The sequence below is a fragment of the Rousettus aegyptiacus genome, unplaced genomic scaffold (assembly GCF_014176215.1).
Source record: "Rousettus aegyptiacus isolate mRouAeg1 unplaced genomic scaffold, mRouAeg1.p scaffold_m13_p_14, whole genome shotgun sequence".
NCBI lineage: Eukaryota > Metazoa > Chordata > Mammalia > Chiroptera > Pteropodidae > Rousettus > Rousettus aegyptiacus.
In genome coordinates, this window is record NW_023416289.1 from 6,967,848 (window position 1) to 6,985,493 (window position 17,646).

The window sequence follows — 17,646 nt, forward strand, 5'->3', positions numbered from 1 at the left end:
AGGTTTGCTTTGCCTTTCTTGTCACTGAACACCCAAACCAAAGGGACCAGCTCTACAGAAGCCTGTTATGATGGTTAATGTTATGTGTCAGCTTGCCTGGGCCACTCGCTGGTAAGACATTTCTGGGTGTGTCTGTGAGGAAGAGATCAGCACTGCATGGGCAGTCTGCGTAAAGAGGATGCCCTCACCGACATGGGCGGGCATCGTCCAATCTGTTGAGGGCCTGAGCAGAAAAAAACAAGTGAAGGAAAGGCGAATTTGCTTTTTGTTTGAGCTAGACATCTACCTTCTCCTGCCTTCCGTCGTCAGCCTCCTACTCTTTGGACTCAGACTGGAAGTTACAACATCGTCTCTCTTGATTCCCAGGCTTTTGGACCCAGATTGAATTACACCACCAGCTTTCCTGGTTCTCCAGCTTGGAGATGGAAGATCCTGGGACGTCGTGGCCTCCATTGTAATGAGCACCAATTCCTACAATAAATCTCCTCTTGTATATCTCGCTATATATCCCATTGGTTCTGTTTCTCTGAATCCTGACTATTAGATCTGCCTTGAACTGGAGAAGGACCAGGCAGGTGTCTGGACGTAGAGATGCACACCTGGAACACCCTCACATCCCTGACAGAAGGACCTGAGAGAGCATCTCCTCCCAGCCTCTCGATGTGCAATGGGGAAACTGCACGAAGCAGATGTTTCCACATGTCCTTAGAGAAGTGAAGATTTTCATGGTTACATGGGTCCAGACACACCTCAAAGATATCGTGTGTCTGGTTCCACTGCAATAAAGTGAATATCAAAATAACGTGAGTCATAATCTTTTTTGCTGGTGGACAGTCTTGCCTTCAGTCTGTAAAAAGCACACTGGCAGTTTGCTTAAAAGGCACTGGCAGCTGACAATGTGTCTTTACCATCAGGCTTTAGAAAGTTAATTTGCCATGCATAGCAGCATTATTTGTGATCGTCGAAAACCAGAATCAACTCAAATGCCCAGCGTTAGTAGAATAAGTAAATGTATTAATAGTATAAATGAGTCGTGGTATACAGGCCTATCTCGTTTTATCACACTCTGCATAGATGCCACACCTTTTATGAACTGAAGGTAAGACCCTCCAGCAGCAAAAAAAAATAACTCACTTCATTTTGATACTCACTTTATTGCAGTGGAACCAACCAAACACACAATGCCATTGAGGTATGCCTGTACCCACGTAACCATGCAAATCTTCCCTTTTTCTTTTTCTTTTTAATTTATTTATCATTATTTTTGCCTACGGCACCTGGTCTTCCTAGATGGTCTCTCGTCCAAGTACTAAGCAGGCCCGACCCTGCTTGGCTTCCAAGGTCAGACATTGGGCTTGTTCGGGGGGCGGGGGGGGGGCGTGTCTGCGCAAGGGCACTAGCGCGTGGTGGTGCCAACACCAAAATCTTCACAGGCACTGTGACTTGCAAGAAACCACCGTGTGTCTGGCACTGTGCTGACATTTAAGTAGGTAATCTAATTTATTCTTCAGTCCCACACAGGAAGTGTTAATGGCAGCATTTTGTAGATGAGGAAGCAGAGGTTTGCCCCAAGGTCCCACAGCTGATGTGGCAGAACCAGGGAGAGGCTGAGAAAAAGGCTTTTGTGGTGAGAGCTGTGGAGGAACTGCATATGACTCAGCATGGATCCAAATACACTTGAATCTGTTTCCTGCCGAGCCCTAAACCCGGCCAGGCACAGCGCGTGCCTGCCCTGCCTTTCTGAGGAGCCTCATGCTCAAGTACCAGCCCTTGGTCCCAATGCCAGCGTCTCGGAGAGCCGGGGTGCCTGAGCCCGTAGAAGAGAGGGCAGGTGGGCTTGTGGAACAGAACGAACGGGTTCTTTTCAGAACAGATTCGGGAGTTGAGAATACGTTCTCTCACTGCCCTTATGATGGATGGCTTCCCGGAGAAGGATGCCTAGAAAAAGGACCGGCACACTTCCCACCACACTAAGAGCTGGGAGCAGGAAGGAAGCTGCTGACTGGCCCTCCCAGGACCCCCTCCTCTGCCTTCCCAAGTAAACATCTGACCTGGAAAGAGGCCCCTGGGTTCACATGGAAGTTCTGAGCTGAGAGACACTTGGGGTTCTGTGTCTATCAGGGTTTAAACTTTGTCTCCTGAAACACTGGTATGTCAGAAGAGTGTCAGGGGCCACAGAGAACAGAGGTAGGTAACACTCCGTCCCACCCGCTTTCAAAGGAAAAGCTCGCCTTTTAATTGACTTTATTCAATTAAAACAGTAGGTCTCAACCAATGACAATTTCGCTTCCCAGGAAACATTTGGCAATGTCTGAAGATGTATTCGGTTGCCACAACTTGGGGCGTGCTACTGGCATGAGCAGAGGCCAGGGGTGCTGCCAAACACCCAACATGACAACCTCCCACAATTATCCACTGCCAAGATTAATAGTGCTGAGGTGGAGAAACCCTGGGCTAGTAAACCCTGTGGGTATAGCCTCTATTTGACATTGCTGACTTAACAAAAACGGCGATTTCATATGATTCGCACTGGGTTGCTATAGATTTCAATTTGAGAACGGGTTCCAAAGTGTTCTCACACATCAGAAACTATTTATCAAATCCAAACCCCTCACTGCCCAGGCAGAAAGAATGTGGTCCAGAAAGGAGAAGCAGATTTTCCGAGGTCACACAGCAAATGAGCATGCATCCAGACCAGAACACGGGCCCCTGCTCCCGTCAACCCTTCCTGCCCACACAGAAGCCCGACCTCCACCGCAGGCTCAGTTCTGCAGCCGTGGGAAATGGCTTCCTCCAGATTTGCTGCTCTGATGCCCGACCCCAGAAGCTGTTTCAGAGAGGGCCGCTTCCTACCAAAAACTTGGTCTGACATTCGTCCAGAACTCAAAAAGAAAATCTGTTTACTTAAAAGTTTTTAAAATAGGGGAACAAAAGGACCTTATCCAGAAACGGCCGTGCGAAGTGAAGCCAGCTGGAGGAAACACAATGAAATTAATACCCACGCACGTTGATCAAGAGACAAAAGGCCCGAGAGGCTCACAGAGAATGACAAGGCTTTCCTCTGGAGGAATAACAGCTCGGATGGTCAAGGAGCCTTTCGCTCTGAAAGAATGAGCCTGGCGCCATCCACAGCAAAGCCTGGGCGGGGGTCTGCAGGAGGTCCAGGGGAACCTGTCCTCCAGGAAAAAATGAAAATGACGGCACGGCCACTCCGAGGGGTTGAGGACACACAGCCTACAGCAGAGCTCTGCTTGTCCCAGCCTGGAAGAAACCTGAAGGTCGCCCCGGGGGGACAGACACAAGGCCAGCGAGGCTAAGAGTCGAGCTCGCCCTCACTCTGCGGCCAGAGGCCAGGGTGCTGCACGGCCATTTCTGTGCCAACTCGAACTTAACCCGCACACATTCGTTTTAGTGCCAGCACACTCAAACCCGCCCCGTGCTCCGCCCAAGCTTTACTTAAACGCTTTTCTAAAAAGTGCCTCCAGAAAACGCTTGTCTAGTCTCATGTCCTCATTGAAGGATGGGGAAATTGAGACCCAAAGAAAGGGAGGCATTTACCTGAATCCGAGGAAGAGTTGCTTATCTCTCTCAATTCCCACACAGGGAGAGAAATAACACCAGCAAGCAAATACCTTGTAAGCGCCCTGTTTAAAGTTGTGTTTTTTTTTTTTTTAAGTTTACTATAAAGTGAAAATAAACCCCTACAGACACAAAATACACAGAACTGCCAACTGTACGGTTTGGGAAGCAGATTCCCCATCCTGGGCGAGGAGCCTTCCCCTTACAAAATGCATCTGAGCCTCAGCTCTGGCCTTTCTAGAGTTCCTGTTTATCGAGGCCTCGATTATTTCCCCTGGTGCGCTGAGCGCCAGCTCGCAACACCGAAGGCCCAGCATCACCTGCCGAGACCTGAACCCCCTCGGCTTCCTCCATCGGTTTCTATGGAGAACACTTCGACTTCCCATTTTACATGCAGGATTTAGGCCAACTCAAGGGCTCTAGTGTTGACCCTCTTTTCCTCTTATAAATCAATGGATTTTGTTTTAATTTCAAGGCTCACAGTTACATTGCAGCTGCCCTGGGATTGTCTGTCAGCACACGGCTTCGGCAGCCGGCCGCAGCCCAAATTCCTCATCCTTGTTCCTTTCAACAGAGAATGACAGAGCCTCAGTGGGACTGTGATGAGAAGCAGGGGAGTTCACTCCCAAATGAAGCTCTTTCTCTTTGATCTCAGCCTTTTTGATTGTGCCTTTGACTGCTGAGCTCTGCTTTGATCTTTCACCTGCCAGAAGCCACCAAAGATTTTCCACATCCACTGCTCCGTTTAGAATGAAATGGAAACTTCGCCACGGGGCAGGCTAGGGCAGCCAGCGGCAGGGAGCGAGGAACGTAAACATCTGCTCTCTAATGGTGACTGGACACTCTGGGAGGCTGTGATCAACGGGGCATGGAGTAGGCAGAAGAAATTTTTCTTACATGTTGCCTCTGTCCAGATTGGCCAAGCCCCCAGGAGGGCTGTCTTCCACCCCCGGGTGGAGAGCGATGATACATTTTCTTGTTGCATAAGAACTTCATGCAACATTCCCAAGCTCCCAGACCTGCATCTGGGCTAGAAAAAGCTATTCTTTCTTCGTAGGGCTGTGGCCTATCCTAAGCTGCTTGTCTGAGATGGGCCTGGACAGGCAAGGAAAACCCTGGAAACTAGGACTTGTCCAGGTGACTTGAGGGCTCAGTCACTTAGTTTGTAATATATGAACTGAGACCCCACACATACCCCATCATGGGGCCCACATCTGAAGCAAGGGCCAGGGGAGCTGAATGAGAAACACCACCACACACACACACACACACACACACACACACACACACACACATTGAGAGTGGTGAACACAGAAAGAAAGAAGAAAACAAAACCTCTCACTGAAAAATGTGCACTCACAATGTCATGGAATGGTAGCCAACAAACTCAACAAATCCGAAACATTATACTAGCAGAGGAAAAAAAAGGGAAAGAACAAAGAAAATATTAACTATCAAACATAAGGCAGTAAAAGAAAAAAAAAAAGCATGTAAAGTAGGAAATGCAAGATAAGATTGCAGATATAAAATCAAATATAGTGGTAATCATAATCAATGTAAATGACTTAAACTCACTAGTTAAAAGCTGGAAGTCATTAGAAGATGTGATATATGTGTATGTATGTATGGATGTACGTATGTATGTACGTATGCATACATAACAGAATATTATTCAGCCATGAAAAAGGATATCTTGCCGTTTGTAACAATATGAATCGACCTTAAGCACATGGTGCTAAGAGAAATAAGTCTGACAGAGAAAGACAAGTACTATAAGATACCAATTATATGTGGAATCCAAAAAAAATCAAACTCGTAAAAATCAGAGTAAAATGGTGGTTACCTAGGGATGGCGGGTGGGGGGATAAGCTCACTGTTGTTTGGGGTACAGACTTGCAAAGAGTAGTAAATTAGCCACAGAGATCCAATGCACGATATAATAAATATAGACAGCAACACTGTACTACAATCAGCAAACTTGTTAAGAGACTGAAACTTAATTATGCCAACCACTAAAAAGAAAGGATAATTCTGTGATGTGATAGAGGAGCTAAATATCACTCTAATGGCAATCATATGACAATATATAAATGTATTAAATTAATATAAATTTACATGTTGAATATATTCAATTAAAAGAAAGTTGGAGGTTATCAGATTGGACTTAAATCCAGTTATATACGGCTTACAAAAGACATACCTGAACCAAGATAAATATTGAAAATAAAAGGGTAGAAAACATATTTCACAATTTTGAAATCAGATAAAATAGAATCCAAGTTGAAAAACATGGATAGAGATAAGGTTGGGCTCTCTATGATGAAAGACATCCAAGAGGTTATTGCAATCACGTATGCACCTAATAACATAGCTTCAAAATACATAAAGCATAACCTATTCTAAAAATAAGGGGGGAAATTATAAGTTAGTTGACAAAAAAAAAATACAAGAAAGTCGAAAAAGTCTATACGTAGAGTGAACATATTCCATTATAGAGAAAAAGAAACGAGGCTTGGAAAAATTCAGTAGTTTCCCTACCATAACACAGCGAATGAGTGACAGACTTGGGATTGAACCCACGTTTGTCTGATTGCTCTTAACCATGACATGACACTGCTTTCTTGACTGTGGAAGTGAAAACACTCACCGGGAACAGCATAACAGCAGCAGCTCCCTCCTCCTTTAAGTCTCAGGTCAGGCCTCCCCTGGCCCCCAGGCAGAAGTCAGCCCCCAGGTGTACAGTTCCTACCTCCCCATGCAGCACTCCAGAAGACAGCGAGCACCACGAAGGTGGCAACTCGTCCTTCTCTGGACCCCCCAACCCCCAACACTATATCTAACTCGGCGTGTCGGGATATTTTATTCAACTGAATTGAACAGATTGACAAAAAATAAGCTAACTTTTCTCACACCCAAACTCTATCCATGCAAACAGAGGCACCTGCCCACTTGAGTCTCAAGCTTTATAGACTTTCTTTCCAAACAGGCTGCTGAAGAAGCCAGTGGCCCAGGATGAGTTCTTCGTCCTACAGCAGCGAAGTCCCGCCCTGACCATCCATCCATGGTGCTCCCAGGCCCAGCACCCAGGCCTCCATCGCAGAGGCCACTTCCTCTGCAGACAGATCACGGATGGTTCGTTCCCAAGATGGTGCCAGGGAGGGGAGTTTTGTTGTTGGGGTCTTCTAATTCCCAGTTTTCCTTTTCTCCAGAATACACTAGTGTCCCCACAAAGGATCTGTCAATCTGATGTCATATGTGATCTTTCTTCCCATGCCCAGATCAAGCCCCAATTTCTCCAGGAAAGCTTCTTCACATGGGTTCCTCTGTGCTCTGTAAGGAGGTCTGGAATGCAGAGAGATTTGGGACTTATGTTGCTACTGACGAAAAAACTATCATAAATACAAAACCATACCCCCAACACAGAACAAAGAACTCAATAATTAATTCAGAAGTGGAAGGAAAGGGAAGTTTTTATTTATTAATTGCCTGGGAAAACTTTTGATGCTTTAAACATGCTATCTAATGGAATCATTACACACACACTGCCAGGAAGTATCATTGACTCCGTGTTACTTATGGGAACATTAAAACTCAGAGACGTGAAACCCCTGGTGAAAGTTCACAGGGGGAGACAGTGACGGATGGGAGCTGAGTTCGGGTCTGTCTGCCTCCAGGCGCCTGCAGTCTCAAACTATAACGGCGGTATGTTCTACAGTCTCTCTTACAGATGGTCATTGCGGGGAACCCTCTGAGTCTCACACACTCCCTGGGCACCAGAAAGACGCTTGGACTTAAACAAGACAGTGCCTTCCTGAGACAGTTCCTGTTTCCTGGTGAGCGTAGTTGAGGAGAGGGACGCTGATTGATGTGGGTTGTAATAATACTGATTTGTCTGTAATTACTCCTTGAGTTCCAGCCAAGATGGGCCCCACTAAGCCGCAGCTGTACGGAATGTCTGGATCCTCCCACACGGCAAAGAGTGGGGGCTTTTCTCAGAAAGGAGCTCAGTGGGGGCAGAATGACGTTTCCATTCAATAAATATTTACTGAATCCCTGCTCCATATCAGACCTTGCTGCGGGAGGGAGAGGAAAGGCATAAAGTCGAACAAAAGTGTAGTTTCTTTACGTGTCAATTAAATATTTACTTAAAAAAATACAAAAATTAAAAAATAGTAATGCTTCCTTGCTTTGAGGGCAATAAGGGCACGTGAATAAAAACCAGCAGTATGATGTGACCGGCGCCATAATCGGAGTGTGTTGGGGGAACCAGGGAAGACTTCCCAGAAGAAGCGATTTTTAAGAGAGGTCTCGTAGGCTGTGTCCCTCAGGTGGACAAGAAGCCGAGAATGGCGGAGGCAGCCCAGGCAGGGAGTCAGCCCGGGGAAAGGCTGCGAGGCGCAAGCCAGCATGGCGCGCAGAAAGCTCCGTGTCTGATCCGCGGTGTCACCTCCATTGTACTGCCACGTCCTGGCTGAGAGACCTGTTTATTTCTCTGCGTCTTGGTTGCCTCTTTTATGAGATAGAATAATAGTTCCTGTCCAGAAGGACGTCGTAAAGATGAAATGTTATTACATTGTTACTGCTTAGAAGCGTTCCTGGCACATATAGGTGCTCAACACAAGCTCGCTAATTTTAACTTTGTTGATGTGGATCTGAGACACATCGCACCCCACGAGAAGTGTGATCTTCCCTCTCCCTGACCCACTCACTGGGTCCCTCCATTCCCACCCACCTCGTGTCCCAAACAGCTCTTGGGAAATAGACATGGCTGTTGCACTGTCCCCTGAAGTCGTCCCAGGCCAACTAACCTCCCAACTAGACTTGGCATTGGGTAACCGCCCCCTCCTCCCCCTGCCCTGCCCGGTTCTTTGCCAATCTGCCCCCTCCCCATGCCCCCAACCAGCCACCCCCGAAACTGGCCTAACTCCCAGCTTTGTTCCTACTCTCTCACAGCATGGGGCCCCTGCTTTGTGCCCCTGAACCCTGAAGCTTCCTGGTCCTCCTCCTTGTCTCATCCTGCCCGAATAAAACAGGTCAGCATCAGCGTGGAGATTTCTTGTTCCATAGCACGCTCTGTAACTACCAGAGTCCACCCTGATCTTTCTCTTCTTGCTACCTGTGTATTTAGGGTGGACCTCTGAACCCCGCAGTTTAGTCCATCTTGTGTCCTGCGTTGTCCGTAAGCGCTGACCTGCAGGTCTGACTCTCCACATCAATAAGGCGCCCCACAGAGGCCCCTCTACTTCCCCTCCCACGCTGGGCACAGACACTCGGCGCTGGCCACAGAGGGTCTCCCCTTTTCCCTCGGAGGCGGAAGACTGCACCTCTTCCTCTTTCTTTCTCTCCGTTCCAGACACGAACTTCCCAAAGAGAACAAGGAAAGCTGCTCGTTATTTTCCCAAAGAGAATAAAACACAAAGCTAATCTAGACCAGGGGGAAATGGTCTCCATTGATAGACTTGAGGAGTGAAGAGAGGCGGTGGGGTTTGCGATAAGCCAGCAGGAGACGACGGCCATTTGCCATGTTTGGGTCAAGTCTGAACAGCCCGCCGGTGTCTGAGAGACGCTGCCCTCCACTCATCCCTCCAGAGCTTTGGTGACGACTGGGCTGCAAGGACCCCGGGTGGACCGCCTCATTCTTTTCTATGCGTCCTTAGTCCGCGGGAGCTGGGCGTAGAGGACTAGGGTCTTCCCTCCACCCCGCTTCCCATGGAAACAGGACAGAGAATGAGGGTGAAGTAGATTTACTGATTTCAACCTACTGCTCACATTCGTCAGCAAAACCAACCTGTATCTAGACTGGAGGTTAAGATAAATTAAAAGTAAAGCAGGAATGACTGCAGTTAGACGCCAGGGAGAACTGGCAGACCACTGTGATAGAGCACACAAAGGTGGCAGAGGGGGCTGCGAGTGCTGAAGGGCACGCACAGGTAGCCTCAGGCCAGCTGCTACGGCGGAGGGCGCACACGCGCCTAGAGGCGGAGGGGCCCATCTGATCGTCCCTAGGGTTCTGTTCTAGTTCTGAGGTTCCGCAAATAAGTGAAAAGGGCCTATGGGTGGAGCGAATGACCCAAAGGTGGCCGGCAGCTGATGCGAGGCCTGCGGCCTCACCTCTCTCTCCGTCAGCTGCATCGGGTGTGTGGGGAGAGGCACCTGACACTAGCTTCCCCGCCTCGGGAAGCGATGGTGGCGTGCCCTGCAGCTGGACCCCCTCCACCACGTCACCAAGAGGCATCCTGCATCCCGGGCTTCTACATGCATAAGGCGGCTAATCCCAGCATCCGCTGGCCTGAGACCACACTGCAGCGATATGAGCCAGGTGCCTGCTTGCCCCGTGTCCGCAGAGGAGCTACCCATGGCTCAGCGAGGACGCCCGCCCCCCGTCTCATCGCTCCAAGTCCTCTCCGGCGGATATGGCTCAGCTTCAGTCCACCGCCTCCTGCCTATGCCGGTCCACACTCATCCGTCCCCTCTCTGAGGACCTGCACCATTTACTGCCTGAGCCCCAGAAACGGCATGTGATGCCTGCTCTGTCGAGACGCTTCTGCTCCCTAGAATTAACCTCGTTTCCCCAGCCACGACATAACCTCCATGAACACCACAAGGAGTCCAGGCGTTTGGAGAGATTACATAAAAGCAAAACTTCCCACGTGCACAGCATTTGGAAATCAACTTAGGATAAAAGTTAAGCTCCAAAGACTCCTCAATGTATACATATATATATAGTGGCTTGAAGAACATAGTTTATTTTTCTTCCTGAAGAACCGTAACTGCTGCCGCTGGTGCCGGACACACGTCCCCTCGCTCCTCTCGCCACGCCCGTGCCCACCGGCCTGGCCCCTGACGGCCAGCATCCGCGTCTGTGGCAGAAGGCTGCCCTTGGGCTCCTGGTGTTCACGGGGCCCACGGCACAAGGAATGCCGGAAGTGCCTGGGAGTCGCCGTGCCCCAGCGACTGATGGGGACGGTTAAACGTGGCCCAGCTCCCTCACCTTGGGCTGGATCCGAGGCTGAGTTTTACTCAGTTCCCCAGAGCTTTCCCGTGGAATTAGACCCCAGCCATCCGCTGCGGTGGCCGGGCCTTACCGGCTGCCTCTATCCCCTTTGTCACCTCCCCGCACGCCTGCCCGTGCCCTGTGCCCTTCCAAGCACAGCGCACACACTCGGCCCCCTTCCTCGCACGTGGGCCCAGACTCTCTCCATCTCGTCGCTCTGCCAGCCCGTCCCGCCTCCGGCAGGGCATCTTGCTCTGCAACGCGGCACATCCGCAGGCATATCCACGCCCTGGCTTACAGAAAAAAGGAGCAAGAGGGGAGGGACACCCAGGGGAGCGATTTCCTATGCGTGAGTAAAAGCTGCTCCCATCCCTTCTTTCCACATGTCCCTGGTGAGCCTGCAGCTACGTGGGAAGCTGGACACGTGCCCGGCTAAAAGTCCGTCAATCGGGTGAGATGCGATGACCGTGGCGGACGCCTTAGTCCCTGCTACGGAAACGGAAGAGCACGTACTGGGCTCCAAAACGTGCCGGAATCCAGGCGCTCTGCCGCGGACGTTCACGTGCCGCCTCGCTGAATCCTCGCGGCACAGCGAGAGGGTCACTGCCGTCCTGTCCAGATAGAAGAACCGAGGCCCCGAGGAGCCCGGTGCCTTCCCTGACATCACACCTGAGCGGCGAGGGGCCGGGTCGGGGTCGGAACCCAGGGCTAGCTCCCGGATTATTTCACTCCGTAGATATTCTGCTTTTTGGACCTATAAATGCATTTTTCTGGTTCAATATCCTTACTTTGCGGGTGACAAAATTGGGGGCCAGAGAAGGACAGGGACTCACCTTAAGTCACCTAGGGAGCGAAAGGCAGAGCTGGGCCAGGAGCCAGGGGACCTGGCCACCCGACAGCCGCTTCCTCCACGGAGCCTGCCCTGGGCCGACTGCCTCCAAGCGGCGTCTGCTCTGACTCAGGCCAGCGCCCATGCGGCTGCCGGGGGGAGGGAGGAGCACCCTGCGGACGCGCTGAGTCCAGCGCCTTAAACCACAGTAGCAGCTAAAGTTTCTAAATACGAGGTCTACTGAGCAAGGTGGTGGTGACGGTCCATCGTCCCTTGTCACCTGTACGGCATCGTCCGTGCTCAGCTCCCAGGCCTCTCCCAGAAGGGAGGGAGTGCGTATTCCCTTGGGCCTGCCGGTCGGCATGCAAGAATTAGACGGTGGAGCGGGATGGGGCCGCCAGGGTCCCTAGCTCCTCCGCGAAGTCATCCCCTTGCTGTCGTCAGTGTCAGTTGCCTAGCAACTGCCTTTGGCAGATGGTGGCGCTGAGAGCATGCCAATCTCTCCCACAGCTAAAAATACATTCCGACGACAACGGGTCTATTTTAAAAGATACAATGCGCGCTCCATGTCTTTCCTCGTCGGCGAGGAACTGCGCTGTGCCGGGTCTCTCTGGGCTTCTGACTTCGTCTGGCAGGGTGGAAGGGAGCATTTGAGGAAAGGAAGCCAAGGCCGGGCACCACCGCAGTGGTCTTTAGAAAACTGTCATGGAGGAGGAGGGGAGGGGGGAGGAAGAAGAGGAGAGAGAAGAAATATCGAGCTGGAAAGTAAACGCCTCGTAGTTGGCAGCACACGCTTTAACTTGGCCATATTTTTTTAAACCCACTCAGGAAGGTGGGGTTAGGAAGAAACATCGTAGAATCACAGAAGCTTAGAGCTGGAAGGGCCCTAATCCCGTTTCCCAGCTGGGAAAGCAGAAGCCCTGAGAGGCTGAGGTGAGAAGGGTCGGTTCTTTGGCCCTGTTCAGGGTGCCGGGGCTGGAGTTCCCAGGCCTGGGCACGAGGCCTCAGACTCTGAAACTCCTTTTGCATTTCTATCAAGGCTGCCACACGACAGACACCCCACCGGCTTAGCCCTTCCATTTAATCATCATCATTGGCAGGTTTCTTTAGTGCAAAGGGAAGAGTGAGTCCATTTGAGCATGCGTTTAGCCATTCATGTATTCAGCAAATATTTATTAAACACCTACTGCCATAGTGTGCCAAGCCCTGGAGATACAGCAGGAAACACACACGGTCCCCACCGCCTGTGGCTTGTGGCCCAGCAGTCGAAGCGGACTGAGCCAGGAAGCACAGGGTGTCCCATGCTAGAGACACCAGAGCCAGGGCTGAGGTGAGGCCCACTTACCAGCTCTGCAACCAACGGATGTGACTTAATCAGGGTTGCATGATGAAATACAGGAAGCCCAGTTAAATTTGAATTTCAGATGAACGCAATTTTTTTAAAGATAGAAGTACGTCCCCAGTAGTGCATGATCCAAGGTTCACATTTAGCTGAGACGCCTGTATTTTTATTTGCTAAATCTGGCATCTCTACATTTAATATCTCTATTGTTCAGTATCCTCATCTCTAAAATGGGAAAAATAGCATTTACTCACAGGGATTATTCTGTGGATTAGAAAATGTGTAGGACTGTGAATGGCAGGTAAATGTTTTTCCTCCCCTCTCCAAGCAGAGCATCTCCAGGGTTTTGCCCTGACTATCAGGTTAACTTTGCCCTGCTCCCCACAGGGTCTGGCAACGGGTGATGGGTGGGAGTGGCCCTGTTCTGTCCCAAGGCCAAGGCACGGGATGTGGAAACTCTGCAAGCTGACAACTGACTTGTCAAAAGAATTAGGAACCAACTCGACCTTACTTGGCGTGTTGGTCAGGGAAGCAATTCTCTGTTGCCTGGGGTGCTTGTTAGACATGTGGAAATCGGGATTCTATCTGAAACCTACTGAATCTGAATGTCTAGAGAAGGATGTGCCTTTTAAACAAAATCGCTGGTAATTCTCTAGCTTTGAAAGTTTGAGAACCACTGGCCTAGGGTACAGAAAGGAATGGCTGTCTCTGTAGAGGCATAATATCAAAAGCCTGCTTTGGAATGTGGGATCCTACACTGGATCCTGGAACAGAAAGAGGACAGTAATGGGAAACTGAATGAAATCTGGAAAACAGCAGCAGTTTAGTTTGGTATAGTATTGTATCCGTGCTAACTGCTGAGTTCTGATCATTGTACCATGGTTGCATAAGATGTTAACCTTAGGGAAAGCTCAGTAAAGCGTATATGGGAACTCTCTGTACTATCGCAGGAACTCTTGTGTAAACTTCAAATTATTCTCGAGTTAAAAAAAAAAAAAAGAAAAAGCTGCTTTGGCTCAAAGCCTGCCTTGGGCCTTTCTCCAGCCCTGCAGTACACCAGAAGGAACAGCCCGCAGGCCCGCACTAGCTAAGGAAGTCCAGGTAGTGGAGAGAGCCCTTCACGCACGAGGTCTGGGAGAGCATGGCGTCTCCTCCCTGCCATTCACTCTGGGGCTTGAATGTCAGCCTCAATGAATTACATTTTAATCTATGGTATCAACCTGGCTACAGCCTTAATTGGATGCCAGGCACACTCGCTGAAGGGCATGCATAATTCATCAGTTGGGAGGGAAGCCACAGAGGCGGTTCTTCATGGGCCGGAGAAGGAGGAGGGAGAGAAGAGAGGGAGAGGGAGAGAAAGAAGGTAAGCCAGAGGAGTTGGTAAATAAGGGGGCGTCAGTGGGGAGCAGGGAGAAGGGACCTGGAATAATCTTCCCAGTGCAGTGCTGGCCACTCAGTCTCTAGCCTCTGCTCCAAAAGAACCTCCTCCAGGAAGCCCTCATCTGCGCCCCCAGGCAAGCTCGGGCCCTCCTTCTCTCGCTTTCTCACAGCACAGGACGTGCCTCTGTCATACTTTACTAATCTCGAGGTCCTATAATATTTACTTAAACATCTGCCTCCCACTAAGACCTGAATCCTCTCCCTGTGACGTGATGTCTGACCTGATGACAGATCCCCGCTGCCTGGCAGAGTCCCTACATACAGTGTTTGTTGAGTGACTTAAGGACAGATTTCTAGCTCTGCCACCAAACTTTCTCCAGCTGCACCCTATTCCCCAAAGCCGTGCCCCATTCTTCCCAGCTTCTGTCGGCTCCTCCCTGCTACCTCTCAAGGCCGAAAACCTCACAGGAAAGCAAGTGCTGTAACTTAAATGTCAGGACAGAAGTCCAGATTTCTTTGCGCACGCCTCATGCTACAGAGTCAGGCGGACAAATCCCTCTGCCCCTCAACCCGCCCACTTTCCTCACTCCTTTCCAGATGGGCTTCCGCTCCGCTGGAACTGCTCTCGTCCAGGTCACCAACCGACTCCAGGTGGTCACAGCCGATGGCCGCTTCTCTGTCTTTTCCTTGACCGACCTCTCAGCAGCACCAGGCCCGCTCTCCTTGTTGACACGTGACCTCTTAACTCCTGACACTACGCCCTTCTGCTTTTTCTCCTTCTACCTTAAGCCACTTCACATCCATTTGCTCTGCTGAATCTCTCCTATGCCCAGCTGTTGAATGCTGGGAAGCCTCAAAGCTCACTTCTTAGACATCTGCTCTTCTCTGGCTACTGTTTCTACTTAAATGATATGGTCCAGTTGCATGGCTTTACACGTCATCATACGCTAATGTTTCCTAAACATATGTGCCTACCTTTGACCTCTCCCTTAAGCTCCAAGCACGAATATCCCCTGGAGAGTCTGTATTAGTTATCCATGGCTGTGTAACAGACTATCCCAAAATTTAGCTTCCAAGCACACCCATGTGGTTGTTGGCAGGATTCGATTCCCTGTAGGTCATTGGACTGAGAGTCCCCAGGGTCCCCCTCTGTTCCTGTCATGAGAGCCTGTCTATAGATTGTTCACAACATGACAGCAGCCCTGCCTCAGAGAAAGTGAACAAGAGAACAAGAAAGAGCGCCCAGCACAGGACCTCATCCAGAGGACCATTCCATCACCTCTGCCAAACCCTATTTGCTAGAAGTGAGTCTTTAAGTCCAGCTCTCACTCAAGGGGTGAGGATTACAGGGTCCGAACAGCAGGACACAGGGATCATCGGGAGCCACCTCAAATTAAACAAGTCCATGATTAAACTCCTGATTTTCCCACCCCAAACTTGTTCCTCTCCACCTGGGTAATTAGTGCACCAGCACTGGGAGAGATTGTCTTATCAACCTGCATAGCTGGAACCTTATCTCCCAGAATCCCTGTATTGCATGGTTCTGGGATACAGGCGGTCAAAATGAGAACTTGCACAATATTTGGAAGGAAAGAAGGGAGTGAAGTATCAGCCATCACTCTCGAAAATCATCACAGCAGTCGGAACATCATGATGAGGGGCCTGGAGGATCCCAGTCCTGATTCTCCTCTGCCCTGTGTCCAGCTCATCTTCCCAGCTGCAGGTCTTGCTAACCAATGGCTACCCAAGGCCCGCCTCCAGGTACATGCCTGCAGGCCCAGGGAGGTGGGAGGTACGCAAAGGCAACAGCACCCCACATCCCTCTCCATGATGGATGCCCCTCGCTACAGATGCGACTTACCCACTGACACCAGGGCTTCAGGACTATTAGTGGCTCTTACCATGATCTTCCAATTCTTCCTCTCCTTCCAGACTTTACTTCCCTAGTAACTCCCACTGTGAGACTATAATGAATCCCTTGCCCCGTAATGCTCGCTTTTATTTTAATTGAAGTGTCACCTCCTCAGAGAGGCTTTTCCTGAATCCATTGCTTTGTCCGGGTTTTAGTCCCTCTAGACCACTAGATTGTGAAGGAGATAAGAGCCAGCAATCTTTACCTCCCTGCTACGTCCCATCTCTTGCACCGCGTACTTTAATTGTGCCACCATGGATAATTTTAACATCGGTCCCGCGCAAAGGGTGTATTTATCCCTAATGTTTCAATGAATGCGCATTTTTGAATGAAGTGATTTGTCCATGATCTCACAGAGTAAGCCACAGAAGGGACATAAGAAGGGGATCGGAAGCTGGAGCCGCCTGACTTCCGGCCCATTCTCTTCGTCACACCGTAACGCCTCCTCACGCTTGAGGCCGGGGTTGGGAGAGTTTCTCGACCTCCCAACCTCGGTGTCGTCTGTGAACCACAGGTACCTCAGAGATTGATCATGAGCACTAATAGTACTTACTAAGATTTTATCCATTCCCACTTCTCCACCACTACAGATCTCAAAGCCAAGGTCGGTATCTCCCCCAGGGTGGATCCCCAGAGTGCAGTCAAGGACGCCCAGATCCCTCTGAGCAGAGGATCCATGTGCCCTCTCCAGGGCTGTGTGGCAGATTTCATTCTGGAGCCTTGGCAGTGGCCTGCTGGAGCCCCTTCCTACCCCACTCCCATCTCGGCCGATGGTCTCAGTGGAGTTGCTGGCTCAGCTCTCAGCCCCACACAGAATTAATAACAGAAGGTCCGAGGCCACGAACCAAGCCCCCAAGTGACTCCCAGGAGCAGCGCTGCCCCCTTCATGGCCTTCGCCAGCTTCCGGGCAATTACACCCTGTGTTTCCCTGCAGGGGGGCTGGGCGTGTCCGGCCATCAAGGCCCGCCTAGAGCTCTCCTGAGGTTCGTGCAACATGGAAGCCACGCAGTTGGAGAAACAGTTTCCTAGTCTAGCAATTCCAAGGGCCACAAAGAAGCCAGTGTCCCTGTGATTAGTTTTACCTCCAGTGCCTCCTGGGTAATGCCAATGGGCATTAGAAGATGTGAAATGAGGAGAGACTGGACACCTACTTGCCCAGTTTGACTTACTGTCTTGTGCCATTGTGACTATAGAGCAGAGTACATGTCCTATACCTGTGGCATGAACCTGTACCCAACCTGCAGCCTAGAGCCTGGGGGTCAGCCTAGTCCACTAAGTGGCAGCTGACCTGCAGAACTGTGAGCCCAAGGATAAATCACGCTGTCTCAGGCACTAAGAGTAGGGGTTAATCTGTCATACAGCATCATTGTAACAATAGCTGATATACCAGCTTAATGATTCACTCTCAAGAACAGAACCATAAATTCTCCTCTGGAGCTCCTTCCAGAATACAAAGTATATACTCAGGTATCAGAAACACCGCGGCCCCCTCGACCTAATTTCCTAATGTTACACGCAGGGAAACTGGGGCTTAGAGAGGCAAAGAGATTTGTGTAAGATCACACTAAGTAGGTAGCCCGGCAGCTGGGACTAAACCCTGGGTCTGCTGA

The 17,646-nt window shown here is 50.2% G+C and overlaps 1 protein-coding gene across 7 annotated transcripts in view; it reads right to left on the reverse strand.

The window, feature by feature from the left end:
- The window catches only part of CES5A (carboxylesterase 5A), a 225,524-nt gene that overhangs the window by 30,633 nt on the left and 177,245 nt on the right, over positions 1-17,646 (reverse strand). The window contains exon 1 of one of the 7 annotated variants that reach the window (XM_016124070.2): positions 11,407-12,670. The exons of the other annotated variants lie outside the window; for them this stretch is intronic. The gene's annotated coding sequence lies outside the window, so the exon portion shown is untranslated. Of the gene's footprint in view, positions 1-11,406; positions 12,671-17,646 lie in introns of those variants that run through there. 7 annotated transcript variants of the gene reach the window in all.